Source organism: Rhinopithecus roxellana, chromosome 12, assembly GCF_007565055.1.
Source record: "Rhinopithecus roxellana isolate Shanxi Qingling chromosome 12, ASM756505v1, whole genome shotgun sequence".
NCBI classification, from domain to species: Eukaryota; Metazoa; Chordata; class Mammalia; order Primates; family Cercopithecidae; genus Rhinopithecus; species Rhinopithecus roxellana.
Genome location: NC_044560.1, coordinates 11,058,487 through 11,071,778, shown reverse-complemented (window position 1 = coordinate 11,071,778; position 13,292 = coordinate 11,058,487). Strand labels below are relative to the sequence as shown.

General features: G+C 47.6%; 1 long non-coding RNA gene across 1 annotated transcript; it reads right to left on the bottom strand.

Annotated features, from left to right (window-relative positions):
- Positions 1-2,432: 2,432 nt before the first annotated feature.
- On the bottom strand, positions 2,433-8,878 carry LOC104663220. Its single transcript, XR_748112.2, has 2 exons — positions 8,437-8,878; positions 2,433-3,318 (listed from the first exon to the last, which is right to left on the bottom strand). It is a non-coding gene; the product is annotated as an uncharacterized LOC104663220 (long non-coding RNA).
- Positions 8,879-13,292: the final 4,414 nt, after the last annotated feature.

Below are 13,292 nucleotides of genomic sequence, written 5' to 3'. Positions count from 1 at the left end.
AACCCTCGTCTCTACTAAAAATACAAAATTAGCCGGTGTGGTGGCGCAAGCCTGTAATCCCAGCTACTCCAGAGGCCGAGCCAGGAGAATGGCTTGAACCTGGGAGGAGGAGGTTGCTGAGAGCCGAGATCATGCCATTGCACTCCAGCCTGGGCAACGAGAGTGAAACTCCATCAAGAAAGAAAAAGAAAAGAGAGAGAGAGAGAGAGAGAGAGAGGAAAAGGAAAAGGAAAAGGAAGGAAGGAAGGAAAGAAGGAAGGAAGGAAAGAAGGAAGGAAGCAAGGAACCTCAGTTGTCGTGTCATAAAATCTCTGAGGTGAAAATCTGAGTCCACCTGTAAAGCCAGGTCCTTTACTCACAGACCAAATCCTACATCATTGAAGCAGCTGAGAAACTGATGGAGGCCAGGAAATTCCTGAATACCAGGAGTTCCGGATCCCTGCGGACTAAAGGAAGTATCCTCAGAATGATTCAAAATACTACAACCCTATCAGTGATACTAACTCCTTTGCCAATGTTAAATTTTACTATTCAAATTAAGGATAGAAAAACTTACCGGCTGGGTGCGATGGCTCACGCCTGTAATCCCAGCACTTTAGGAGGCTGAGGCGGGCGGATCACAAGGTCAGGAGATCGAGACCATCCTGGCTAGCACGGTGAAACCCAATCTCTACTGAAAATACAAAACATTAGCCAGGTGTAGTGGCAGGCGCCTGTAGTCCCAGCTACTCGGGAGGCTGAGGCAGGAGAATGGCATGAACCCGGGAGGCAGAGGTTGCAGTGAGCCGAGATCGCGTCACTGCACTCCAGCCTGGGTGACAGCGAGACTCTGTCTCAAAAAAAAAAGAAAAGAAAAGCCTACCTTACAGTGGCCAGGCACGGTGGTTCACACCTGTAAACTCTGGGAGGCCGAGGCGGGTGTATCACAAGGTCAGAGTTCAAGCCCAGTCTGGCCAACATCCCGTCTCTACTAAAAATACAAAAAATTAGCCGGGTGTGGTGGTGGATGCCTGTAATCCCAGCTACTTAGGAGGCTGAGGCAGGAGAATTGCATGAACCCTGGAGGCAGAGGTTGCAGTGAGGCGAGATCATACCATTGCACTCCAGCCTGGGCAACAGTATGAGACCTTGTCTCAAAAAAAGAAAAGTCCTTACCTTACAGTTACTAAAAAGCATAATTAATTCATCTTATGGTCACTATTCCCAGAACACTATATACCTTTGCATCTTTGCATTCCCATGCTTTTGTCTTCTGTCCAATGATCTCCTACTTCTCTTTCAAAATTCCATTAAAATGTCACTTCTACACCTTGACTGTCCTCTCTCCTCTGCTTGTAATTTTTTTTTTTTTTTGAGAGAGTCCCACTCTGTCGCCCAGGCTAGAATGCTGTGGTACGATCTCAGCTCACTGCAAGTTCCGCCTCCTGGGTTCATGCCATTCTCCTGCCTCAGCCTCCTGAGTAGCTGGGACTACAGGCACCTGGCTAATTTTTTTTGTAATTTTAGTAGAGGCGGAGTTTCATCATGTTAGCCAGGATGGTCTCGAACTCCTGACCTCGTGATCCGCCCGCCTCGGCCTCCCAAAGTGCTGGGATTACAGGCGTGAGCCACTGCATTCAGCCTGTAATTTTTTAAAAAACAAAATCTTTTATCTTGGTGCTGTTTCAAAACGAGATACCAAAAGCAAGGCTAGTTTTACTCCAACATTTCTAACAATGTATTTTTAATGCTTTTTCCTCTCTTCAAAAATGATACACTTCCTTAAAAGTGGGTTTTATATTTCCATTCTATAACAGTCACAGAGGCACAGGAAGTACTCAACAAACCCCAGCAGAATCAGCAAGAGTTCCAGCATGCAGCTTACCACTCCCTAGACCAAAAGCTGTTTCTGAAGTGGCACCAAGTTTGTTAGAAGAGGAACAGAGTTACAAGTCCCAGAGCCAGGCCACAGAGGCAGTTTCCTCTGAACTGGGTTGTGCTGGGGAGGCAGCTGCTGTTTACCCTCCCTGTCACAGACACAGCTACTGCTCTGTCTCAGCTGTCAGTCACAGAACAGGTCTCCACACACAGAAAAACAAGGATGACCTCTGTTGCGGAAAAAGCAAAACACAGTAGCGTCAGGGAGCTTTACAGTAAGTTTTCTTGCAGAAAGGCAAGCTATAGGACAAAGGTGATGGACATGGTGAAACAGCCAATCAAACAGCTCTGTGTACAGGTTACTGACCTCTTATGACCCTGTTTGACCCCATTCTCAGTTCTGTCCAATCTAAATCTTGACTTTGAAAACAAAGGCCAGGACTTCCTATTTCACAGCGCAACAAACACCACAGCCACAGTTCTTATCACTAGCTCTCATCTATGCCTGATAATTATCTCACCTGTCTCCAATTGCTGACTACTAAGCGCTAACTGATTAATCACCACAGGACATATTTATTGAGGACCAAACTTTAATATTTCAAGGGCACCCCAAATGAGTTACTGGTGGGGTTACATAAGCTTTCATTCATGCCACCAAACCAAGATTCACGAATTCTGAAAGTTAAAGCTGATTACCTCTTTGGATACATAAAAACAATATATTAAAGCATGTCACAAAGTGCAAAAAAAGAGGCATCCAGATGAAAAATAGGCTCTTGGAAAAGCCCAAAGCAGCAGGCTGATTGTCCTAACGAGGACAGAGAAACTCTTTCCGTAGGAAATAAAGTTGCCTCAGCCAAAAAGAGATCCAAACATGGGTTTTGATGGATTCTTATTACAACCAGTCAAAGATATGCTCAAAGAAAGTGGAAGTTCAGATTTCCCACAGGTGAGTTGAATCTTGCATCCAAGAGAACACTTAGGTTGATGTCTCATATGCAGGCTGAGCAAGAAGCAAGCAGCAAGACTTGGCCAGTGATTCTGATTCCACGCTGACATCTCTGTGCTTGAGCTCTGAGCTCCTCGGGCAGGACAGCCTGGAATTGCTCCTGCACCAGCATTCCCACAATCTGCTTCTTTGTGTGAATATCAGGTCTCAACCACCGACCAGAAAGGTCCGGGAGATGCCTGAGGACATCCCTGGGGCCAGCTGCATCCTCATAGCGGAACTCCCTGAACCTCTGGAGGCTTTCTAGCATGGTCTTAAAGTCTTCAACAGAGTCTTCACTGAGGCTGTCTGGCGGGAGCCCAGAAGGCTCCCGTGGAATCTGGACCTGGAAAACAGGTAGTAGGACAACTTCTGGTTGCTCGGCCCATTGTTTCATTGGGTAGTGATCTCATTTGATCATTCTGACGTCTGTATTTCTTTGTGTCTCTGGGTACACCTCAGTCTCCATTCTGGAACACCAAGAAAAAAAACGTTTCAGACTTTTTTTTTTTTTGAGACGGAGTCTCACTCTGTCGCCCAGGCTGGAGTGCAGTGACCGGATCTCAGCTCACTGCAAGCTCCGCCTCCCAGATTTACGCCATTCTCCTGCCTCAGCCTCCCGGGTAGCTGGGACTACAGGCGCCCGCCACCTCGCCCGGCTAGTTTTTCTTCGTATTTTTAGTAGAGATGGGGTTTCACCGCATTAGCCAGGATGGTCTCGGCCTCCCAAAGTGCTGGGATTACAGGCTTGAGCCACCGCGCCCGGCCAACGTTTCAGACTTCTAGTCACAAAGAGAAAAGTAAGAATCAGCAAAAACAGACCACAACAGCTGTTAAACCACTCTGATCTCATGGATCTGATCCAGACCCAGGTTCCATCAGCCTTCCAATCTTAACAGGGTTTCTTTTTTTTTTTTTTTTTTTTTTTTTTTTTTTTTTTTTTTTTTTTTTTTTTTGTTGAGACGGAGTCTTGCTCTGTCGCCCAGGCTGGAGTGCAGTGGCCGGATCTCAGCTCACTGCAAGCTCCGCCTCCCGGGTTTACGCCATTCTCCTGCCTCAGCCTCCTGAGTAGCTGGGACTACAGGCGCCCGCCACCTCGCCCGGCTAGATTTTTGTATTTTTAGTAGAGACGGGGTTTCACCATGTTAGCCAGGATGGTCTCGAACTCCTGACCTCGTGATCCACCCGTCTCGGCCTCCCAAAGTGCTGGGATTACAGGCTTGAGCCACCGCGCCCGGCCAACAGGGTTTCTTAATAAAGCTACTAGAAACTCTATTTTTGTCGTCTTCTTGGTAGCTCAATTAACACAATTGAGAAAACATGACATTGGTATAACAAACTAAGAAATGTAGGTTCTCAAAGCCGATTGAAGAATACTGGCCTTGCTAGAGAATCATGCATTCATTTTGCCCCTCACTATGAAGTATTTTACATTATGTTGAAACAAGAATTGCATATGCAGATGATTTGCTTGAGAGACGGCTTAAAATCATGGGTGTTTGCTTCCTCCAACCATTTTGGTTTTTATTCGTTTTTGCAGATGGTGTCTTGCCCTGTCATTCAGGCTGGAGTGCAATGGCACAATCTCGGCTTACTGCAACCTCCGCCTCCCAGCTTCAAGCAATTCTCCTGCGTCAGCCTCCTGAGTGGCTGGGATTATGGGCACGTGCCACCACGCCCGGCTAAATTTTGTATTTTTAGTAGAAAGAGGCGTTCACCAGGTTGGTCAGGCTGGTCTCGAACTCCTGACCTCGTGATCCGCCCGCCTCGGACTCCCAAAGTGCTGGGATTACAGGCGTGAGCCACCACACCCGGCCCTTCCAACCATTTTATATACCATTTGCTATGTCTACAAAGCAATTTATGAAGAGGTGCCAAAAGAGGAGAATAAGGTCAGTTCATTAATATCTAATCTACTGACTTTCTACCTCCCTAGTCTATCTCTTTCATCATGATTAAAGAATAGCAAACATTAAAAAGTACTTCAAAGGAGCAGTGCACTATGTATGATTGCACCTGTGACAGCCACTGCACTCCAGCCTGAGCAACATAGCGAGATCTCTTAAAAAAAAAAAAAAAAAAAAGGAAGAAAAAGAAAGCCAGGCGAGGTAGCTCACACCCATAATCCCAGCACTTTGGGAGGCTAAGGTGGGTGGATCACCTGAGGTCAGGAGTTCGAGACCAGCCTGACCAACATGGAGAAACCCCATCTCTACTAAAATTACAAAAATTAGCCAAGCATGGTGGTGCATGCCCTGTAATCCCAGCTACTTGGGAGGCTGAAGCAGGAGAATCTCTTGAACCCAGGAGGCGGAGGTTGCTATGAACCGAGATCGTGCCACTGCACTCCAGCCTGGACAACAAGAGCAAAACTCCATCTTGGGGGAAAAAAACAAAGGTGGATCACTTGAGCCCAGGAATTCGAGACCAGCCTGGGTAATATGGCAAAACCCTGTCTCTACAAAAAATACAAAAACAAAAAAATTATCTGGGTGTGGTGGCACAAGCCTGTAGTCCCAGCTACTAGGGAGGCTGAGGTGGGAGAACCACCTGAGCCTGGGAGGTAGAGGCTGCAGCGAGCCGTGATCACGCCACTGTGCTCCAGCTTGTGCAACAGAGTCCTTACCGCCCCCCCCCCAAAAAAAAGAACCCAGGTTAAGGTCAAGAATGAAGCACCTCTGATCAGTGTATGGGACTTGTCAAAATGCTAATAGAGTACAATTCCAACCCTTTGGATATCTGAGAGCTCCAGGATTATCAAACCAGCTACGGTAAGCAGGGGGAGGGAGGTGGCCAAATTAAATACCTGTAAAATGCCAGAAAAAAAAGCCTTTGCTTCATTTGGGCTAGGGCCCTGGTTCAAAAAAGGAGTTATTTACAGGAAAACACATCCTATGTTAATTAACTGTAAAATAAGAGACAGTTCAAATAATAGAAATGACTAAATTAATTCTCACATTAGGGTACAGCCCCATGATGCAGTCACTTTTCAGGGATCATCGTTTTCGGTTGTTTTTTTTTTTTTTTTTTTTTGAGACGGAGTCTTGCTCTGTTGCCCAGGCTGGAGTGCAGCGGCACGATCTTGGCTCACTGCAACTTCTGACTCCCAGGTTCAAGCAATTCTCCTGCCTCAGCCTCCTGAGTAGCTGGGACTACAGGCGCGTGCCACCACGCCCGGCTAATTTTTTCTGTATTTTTAGTGGAAACGAGGTTTCAACACGTTAGCCAGGATGGTCTCGATCTCCTGACCTCGTGATCCGCTTGCCTCGGCCTCCCAAAGTGCTGGGATTACAGGCATGAGCCACCGTGCCCGGCCCATTGTTTCCTTTAATACTGTTCCCTCAAAGAACTAATCCTTTCCTGACATATAATACATAGCAGGAGAGTTGACATTTAAAATCCCTCCCACCTCAGAGAATCTCTCAAATCTGTTTCCTGGGCAACAATTGCCAGAAGCCAACAATCACTAATGCTGACTAGCTGCCATGCACCCAGCACCTAGTCACCCTTCTCTAAAGGTTTCCTGACCCATTTCTTAGGAGACGTTAATTGATTCTGGACCCAGCAGCTTGGATATTCTTGGGAGAACACCAATTCTTCTCATATTATCTTGGTTTTTGCTCAGTTAATAGGGTGTGCTCATCCCCCAAAGTAAACTGTTACTAACCTAGGGTGGTGAGTAGAGAAAAGTAGAATCACTTAGGGGTGACTTGGACTAAAATATTTCATACAAGAAAGGTTATAGGTGAAACACCGTGGGAAAGCAAAATCTTGGGAACAACCTAAGTGACCATCAACAGGGAAATGACTGAAGTACAGTCAGCCATTCAGTGGTGCCGCCATGTAAAAAATGAAGCAGGCTTTATGAGTACTAGTGACTAAAGCTGTCCATATTACAACATGACTAAGGTCCTGATCGATGTGTAGTATGACCCCCCCCATCTGAGGAAATTAAAAATACATACATACAAGCAAATAAAACCTGATATATCCAAATAATACATGGAAGGTTATCAAAGAAATCAATTGTATTTACTTCTGAAGGGCAGATACAGTAGAAGGGGGAATACTTTTCATTTTACATCTTTCTGTATTGGTTTCTAACTACACACATGTATTACTTTTATAACAACTCAAGAGGAAGAAAACTTTTCAGGCTTTCCCCTCCTGCCCAAAAGCCTTTCTGAGTGAAAACCCCTAACCCACTTAGGAAAACACCCTTTTATCACTTCTTCTAGCTCCTAGCACCCAATGTCTTTACAACCCAGGTTTCTAGGAACAGTCTGTCAGTGGGCCTTTTTTATCTTTATTTTTATTTTTTTTGAGACAGAGTCTTGCTCTGTGGCCCAGGCTGGAGTGCAGTGGCGCGGTCTCGGTTTACCGCAACCTTTCTGCCTTCTGGGTTCAAGCAATTCTCTGCCTCAGCCTCCCAAGTAGCTGGGATTACAGGAGCCCGCCACCACACCAGGCTAATCTTTGTTTTCAGTACAGACGGGGTTTCACCATGTTGGCCAGGCTGGTCTCGAACCCCTGACCTAGGGTGATCCACCCGCCTCAGCCTCCCAAAGTGCTGGGATTACAGGCGTGAGCCACCACACCTGGCAGTCAGTGGGCCAATTCTTAAGGCTGGCTCTCAAAGATGAACCAGCACCACAATTTACCCGGCTTATAAATCCTATCAGCTTCAGAAGACGACTTGCAAACACAAAATTATCCTCACCAGTTAAAAACTCATTTTGTTTTCTCAAAAACCCAGTGAGAAAAAATAACTCCAGGCCAGGCGCAGTGGTTCATGCCTGTAATTCCAGCACTTTGGAAGCCCGAGGCAGGTGGGTCACTTGAGGTCAGGAGTTCAAGACCAGCCTGGTCAACATGGTGAAACCGTCTCTACTAAAAATGGAAAAAATTAGCCAGGGGTCGTGACGAGCGACTGTAATCCCAGTTACTCGGGAGGCTGAGGCAGGAGAATCGCTTGAACCCATGTGGCAGAGGAAGTTACAGTGAGGCGACATCGCGCCACTGCACTCCTGCCTGGGCGACAGATCCTTAGTTCAGGTTAAATTCTTGATAAATTACTGCCCCAGGAGCCTCCACTGACATCAACTGCTGCTACCATTTGTGGAATCCTGCCGGCCAGACACCCCACACTGCATTCCCTCACAACTGATCCTCCCGATAGCCCACGGGGTAGACACTGTTATTTCCATTCACAGATAAGCAAAGTGAAGCTCGGAGGGAGGGGACTTGCCCAAGGCCACAAGGATAAAAGGGAATGCGAAGACTCAACCGACAAAAATAATCCCGGGTGTGGTAGGGGGAGCTGAGCCCGACTCCTCCCACTATGCGGCCGTGGCTCCGAAGGCCTAGCCTGGGTCCGGAAATGGGCTTCTAGGGCCCCAGGACGAGGTCCACCTCCAGAGCTGAGGTGAGGTCCAAGTCAGCCCGAGGAGCCCGCAGGTCTCACATTTCAATCATTTTTCTACCCCACAGGCAGGGACTCCCCGCTCCTGGGGCAGGCAGCCACTGTGGCCGCGAGCGAGCATGCGCGGAGTAGGAAGGAGAAGGAAAGGGACAGAGGGAACGTTCACCTGCGCAAGTGCCACCTCGGAGGACGGGGGAGCGGGCTACGAGGGAAGATCAGGATAAGACCCTAACTCCCACAACTGACTCTGGGAAAAGGAGACCACCACTCCCCGAGCTTTGGAGCGCCGCGCGGGAACCGGAAATCGTGCCCCGTCCGGAAGTTAAAAGGAGGGGCATAGGTTGGAAGAGTGGGCCCGGGTCTCTCTAGCCTCCGGAGTGCTCCGCAGCTTCATGATTTTAACTCTTGGTGGTCTTTTGACCGTCCTCAGTCGTTACCGTGCGGAGTTTTGGCTACATTCTAAGCAGCTTTTTCGCTCCGGAGACGTTGTCTTTTTGAGCTGCAGTTTGCCCAACTGCAAAATGGAAAGAAATGAAGCAGGAATTAAGATACACTAGGAGCTCGCCCACAGCTGAGTCAGGGCCCCATTCTGAGGTTACACCCTTGGGCCTTTGCACCACTCAGAGGAAGGAAACCAAGAGAGAGGGGTGGCTGGCTGCTGTTTGGAGACAGTGGTTCTTGCATGGGCGCCCCGCGGAATCATTCCAGATGAGTCAGTGGATAGTCTAGAGGTCCTGCCTCAGTGTACGCAAACAGCAGTGGGCATATGGCCGTTGGGGGTTGATACAGCCTGTCCGGGGTGGGACTCTGTGTGTATAGGAGGCTAAATCTCAGCAGGACTTTTCCAGTTGCTACCAGACTACGCACTGTCGCCTGATGGTTAAGAACTGAAGCTTTACAGTGAGCCGAGATCGCGCCACTGCACTGCTGCCTGGGCGGAAGAGCGAGACTCCGTCTCAAAAAAAAAAAAAACTGAAGCTTTAGCCGTGCGCAGTGGCTCACGCCTGTAATCCCAGCACTTCGGGAGGCAGAGGCGGGTGGATCACCTGAGGTCAGGAGTTCGAGACCAGCCTGACCAACAAGGTGAAACCCAGTCTTTACTAAAAATACAAAAAGTAGCCGGGCGTGCTGGCAGGCGTCTGTAGTCCCAGCTACTCGGGAGACTGAGACAGAAGAATTGCTTGAACCGGGGAGGCGGAGGTTGCAGTGAGCCGAGATTGCGCCACTGCGCTCCAGCCCGGGCGAGGGATCGAGACTCCATCTAAAAAAAAAAGAGAGAAAAAAGAAAAAGAACTGAAGCTTTGAAGTCATACTGATCTAGTTTGCGTCTGATCACAGGTTCAATGACACAGCCGGCCAGAGGAAGCAGAGATGCTAACCACTGCAGCCGGGATCTTAACCCTGAGGGGGAGGGATTGAGCTGTTAGAGAGAGGTACTCTGTTGTCTTATCCCTCTCTCTTTCCAGCTGGCGTATCCGAATGGGCTGAGCTACGGGATTAAGAGGGACACCCCAAAGCCCCCATTGCCGGGTTATTGCTCCAGAGCCAATGTCCTTGGGGAAAGGAAGATATGCCCTTTGTCTACATTGCCACTGCTGGTCTGTAAACTCCTAGACGGCCGGCTGGTGGTTCACAAACCAGGACTCCTTGCTCTGGCCCTACTCCTACCTACCAGAATGACCGTGAACCCTTCCCCACTCACTCCTACAACCAGGTTTCCACCTCCTCTCTCAGCTTAGGTTTCCCTAACTGTAAAATAAGAGGGTTGGACTAGATTAAGGACTTCCAGGTGTTTCTCTCTCCCAACCTCTAAGGTTCCTTAGGAATGCTTCAGAAAACAGCAGGGGTTGGGAGAAGGATGCCACTTGAGTCCCAGAGCAAATCCAATTTTATAGGTACATTAATTTATGGGAAAGTATATACATTTAGGCTTGTGTAAGATTATTATCCCAGGTGAAATTCGGCCTTTGTGCTTCATCTTTCCCCACCCTCCCGCTCACTCAGTTTGCTCCAAGAATACTGGCCTTCTGGTTATTTTGCAGATAACTGGGGTCAGGAGTTAGAGACGAGCCTGGCCAACATGGCAAAACCCTGTCTCTACTAAAAATACAAAAATTAGCTGGACATGGTGGTGCAAGTCTGTAATCTCAGCTACTCAGGAGGCTGAGGCAAGAGAGTCACTTCAACCCAAGAGGTGGAAGTTGCAGTGAGCCTAGATCATGCCACTGCATTCCACCCTGGGTGACAGAATGAGACTCTGTCTCAAAAAAAAAAAAAAAAAAAAAAAAAAGGCCGGGTGTGGTGGCTCACACCTGTAATCCCAGCACTTTGGGAGGCTGAGGCAGGCGGATCACCTGAGGTCAGGAGTTTGAGACCGGCCTGGCCAACATGGCGAAACCCTGTCTCTACTAAAAATACAAAAATTAGCTGGGCATGGTGGCAGGCACCTATAATCCCAGCTACTCAGGAGGCTGAGGCAGGAGAATTACTTGAACCCAGGAGGCAGAGGTTGCAGTGAGCTGAGACCACGCCATTGCACTCCAGCCTGGCAACAAGAGTGAAACTCCATCTCAAAAAAACAAACAACAACAACAACAACAACAAAAACTGAGCATAGGCTGGACAAACACTGAATGAATGAATCAATGAGCGAGTAAAGGAACAGAGCAGCTGGTTGTGGTGGCTCACACCTGTAATCCCAACACTTTTGGAGGCTAAAGCAGGAGGATCCCTTGAGCCCAGGAGTTTGAGACCAACCAAGGCAACATAGTGAGACCCATCTCTACAGACATTTTTTAAAAATCAGCCTGGTGTGATGGTGCACATCTGTGGTCCCAGCTACTTGGTAGGCTGAAGTGGGAGGATTGCTTTAGCGCAGGAGATTGAGGCCGCAGTGAACTGTGATTGAGCCACTGCACTCCAGCCTGGGAGGATAGAGCAAAAACTCAGCCTCAAAAAAAAAAAAAATAAAAAATTAAAAATAAAAAATTGAAAAAAAAAAAACAATGGTCTGGGCATGGTGGCTCACACTTGTCATCCCAGTATTTTGGAAGGCTGAGGTGGGTAGATCACCTGAGGTCAGAAGTTCAAGATCAGCCTAAGCAACATGGTGAAATCCCATCTCTACTAAGAGTTCAAAATTAGCTGGGTGTGGTGGTGCATGCCTGTGACCCCAGCCACTTGGGAGGCTGAAGCAGAAGAATCACTTGAACCCAGGAGGCAGAGGTTGCAGTGAGCCAAGATCATACCACTGCACTCCAGCCTTGGCAACAGAGTGAGACTCCATCTCAAAAGATAAAAAAAAGAAAAGAGAAGGCTTGAATTTTATGACAAATCCAATCTGATAAAAACCACTAGGGATATAGTTGTAGTTTAACAAAATTAGGCTTATTAACTTGATGTAGCAAGAGAGACAACACACCAGAGAAACTGTGGAGGGTCTCATCAAAGAAAGAAATGGGATTATCATAGGATTTGGGGGAGGTTGGAGTTCAGGTGAAATTGAAATGAAGCCGTGTTGATAGGCCTAAAGCAAAGCTGGCAATGTGTAAAGGGGTTAACATCTGGCATGGGCTGAGAATCAGATTCAGAGTCTTGTTTCCTTGGACACCACAAAGGTAAGACAAATATAGACTATTGTGTCCAAAAACCCTTTATCTGAAGCTCTGCATCTGGGTAGAAAATCCAGGCTATGTTCTGTATCAAACCTGGCTCTTCTGACCCACTAAAGAAGCGTGGGATGTTCTGCTCTCACTGATGTGATTTCAAACAGCAAAGTTTCTGACAGTTTCTGATTTTAGAGAATGAGATTTCTTTTTTCTTTTTTTTTTTTTTTTAGGTGGAGTTTCACTCTTGTCGCCCAGGCTGGAGTGCAATGGTGCAATCTTGGCTCACTGCAAACTCCACCTCCTGGGTTCAAGCAACTATCCTGCCTCAGCCTCCCGAGTAGCTGGGATTACAGGCGCCCACCACGCCCAGCAAATTTTTATATTTTAGTAGAGATGGGGTTTTACCATGTTGGCCAGGCAGAGAATGAGATTTCTCAGCACTTTTTTTTTTTTTTTTTTCTTTGAGACAGAGTTTCACTCTTGTTGCCCAGGTTGGAGTGCAGTGGCACGATCTTGGCTCACTGCAACCTCCACCTGCCTGGTTCAAGCAATTCTCCTGCCTCGGCCTCCAGAGTAGCTGGGATTACAGGCACCCACCACCACGCCCAGCTAATTTAGCCTCCCAAAATTCTGGGATAGCACTATGTCTTTGATGTTAATTGACAAAAGAAAGTTTGACAGAATCACTTTTTTTTTTTTTTTTTTTTTTGACATAGAGTCTTGTTCTGTGTCCCAGGCTATAGTCCAGTGGCATGATCTCGGCTCACTGCAACCTCCACCTCCTGGGTTCAAGCAATTCTCCTGCCTCAGCCTCCTGAGTAGCTGAGACTACAGATGCGTGCCACTACACCCAGCTAATTTTTATATTTTTAGTAGAGACAAAGTTTCACCCTGCTGGCCAGACTGGTCTCGAACTCCTGACCTCAAGTGATCCACCTGCCTCGGCCTCCCAAATTGCTAGGATTATAAGCGCAAGCCACTGTACCTGGCCCAGATTCACATTTGATAGGAATTCCTTCATGCCTCAATCATTTGAATGTGAAGGCCCTCAAGAGTGCCAATCTTTCCATCCCAGTGTGATCCCAGCTCCCTGGGCCCCACATCAGCCTGGCCTCCATTACAAAACTACCAAACCGAGTCACAATCCCCACACAGAGGGACCCAGCTTCCCAGTTGGACTGTGGGCTTGGCTGAATTAGGGTCATCTGCTTCTGCCCTACACCCAACACAGGATACCAGTAGGTGCTTGGGCCACGTCCATCGAATCTAACTGCTGATGGGTTTTCTAAATGCAAAGAAAAAGAAGTGGAAGGAATCATGGAAATGAGGTCCACTATGTAAGGTAAGTGGGAATGTAAGTGATTTTTGAAAAATCTATTTCCCAAAGTGGAAATCTCTAAAATGTGGCCATTAG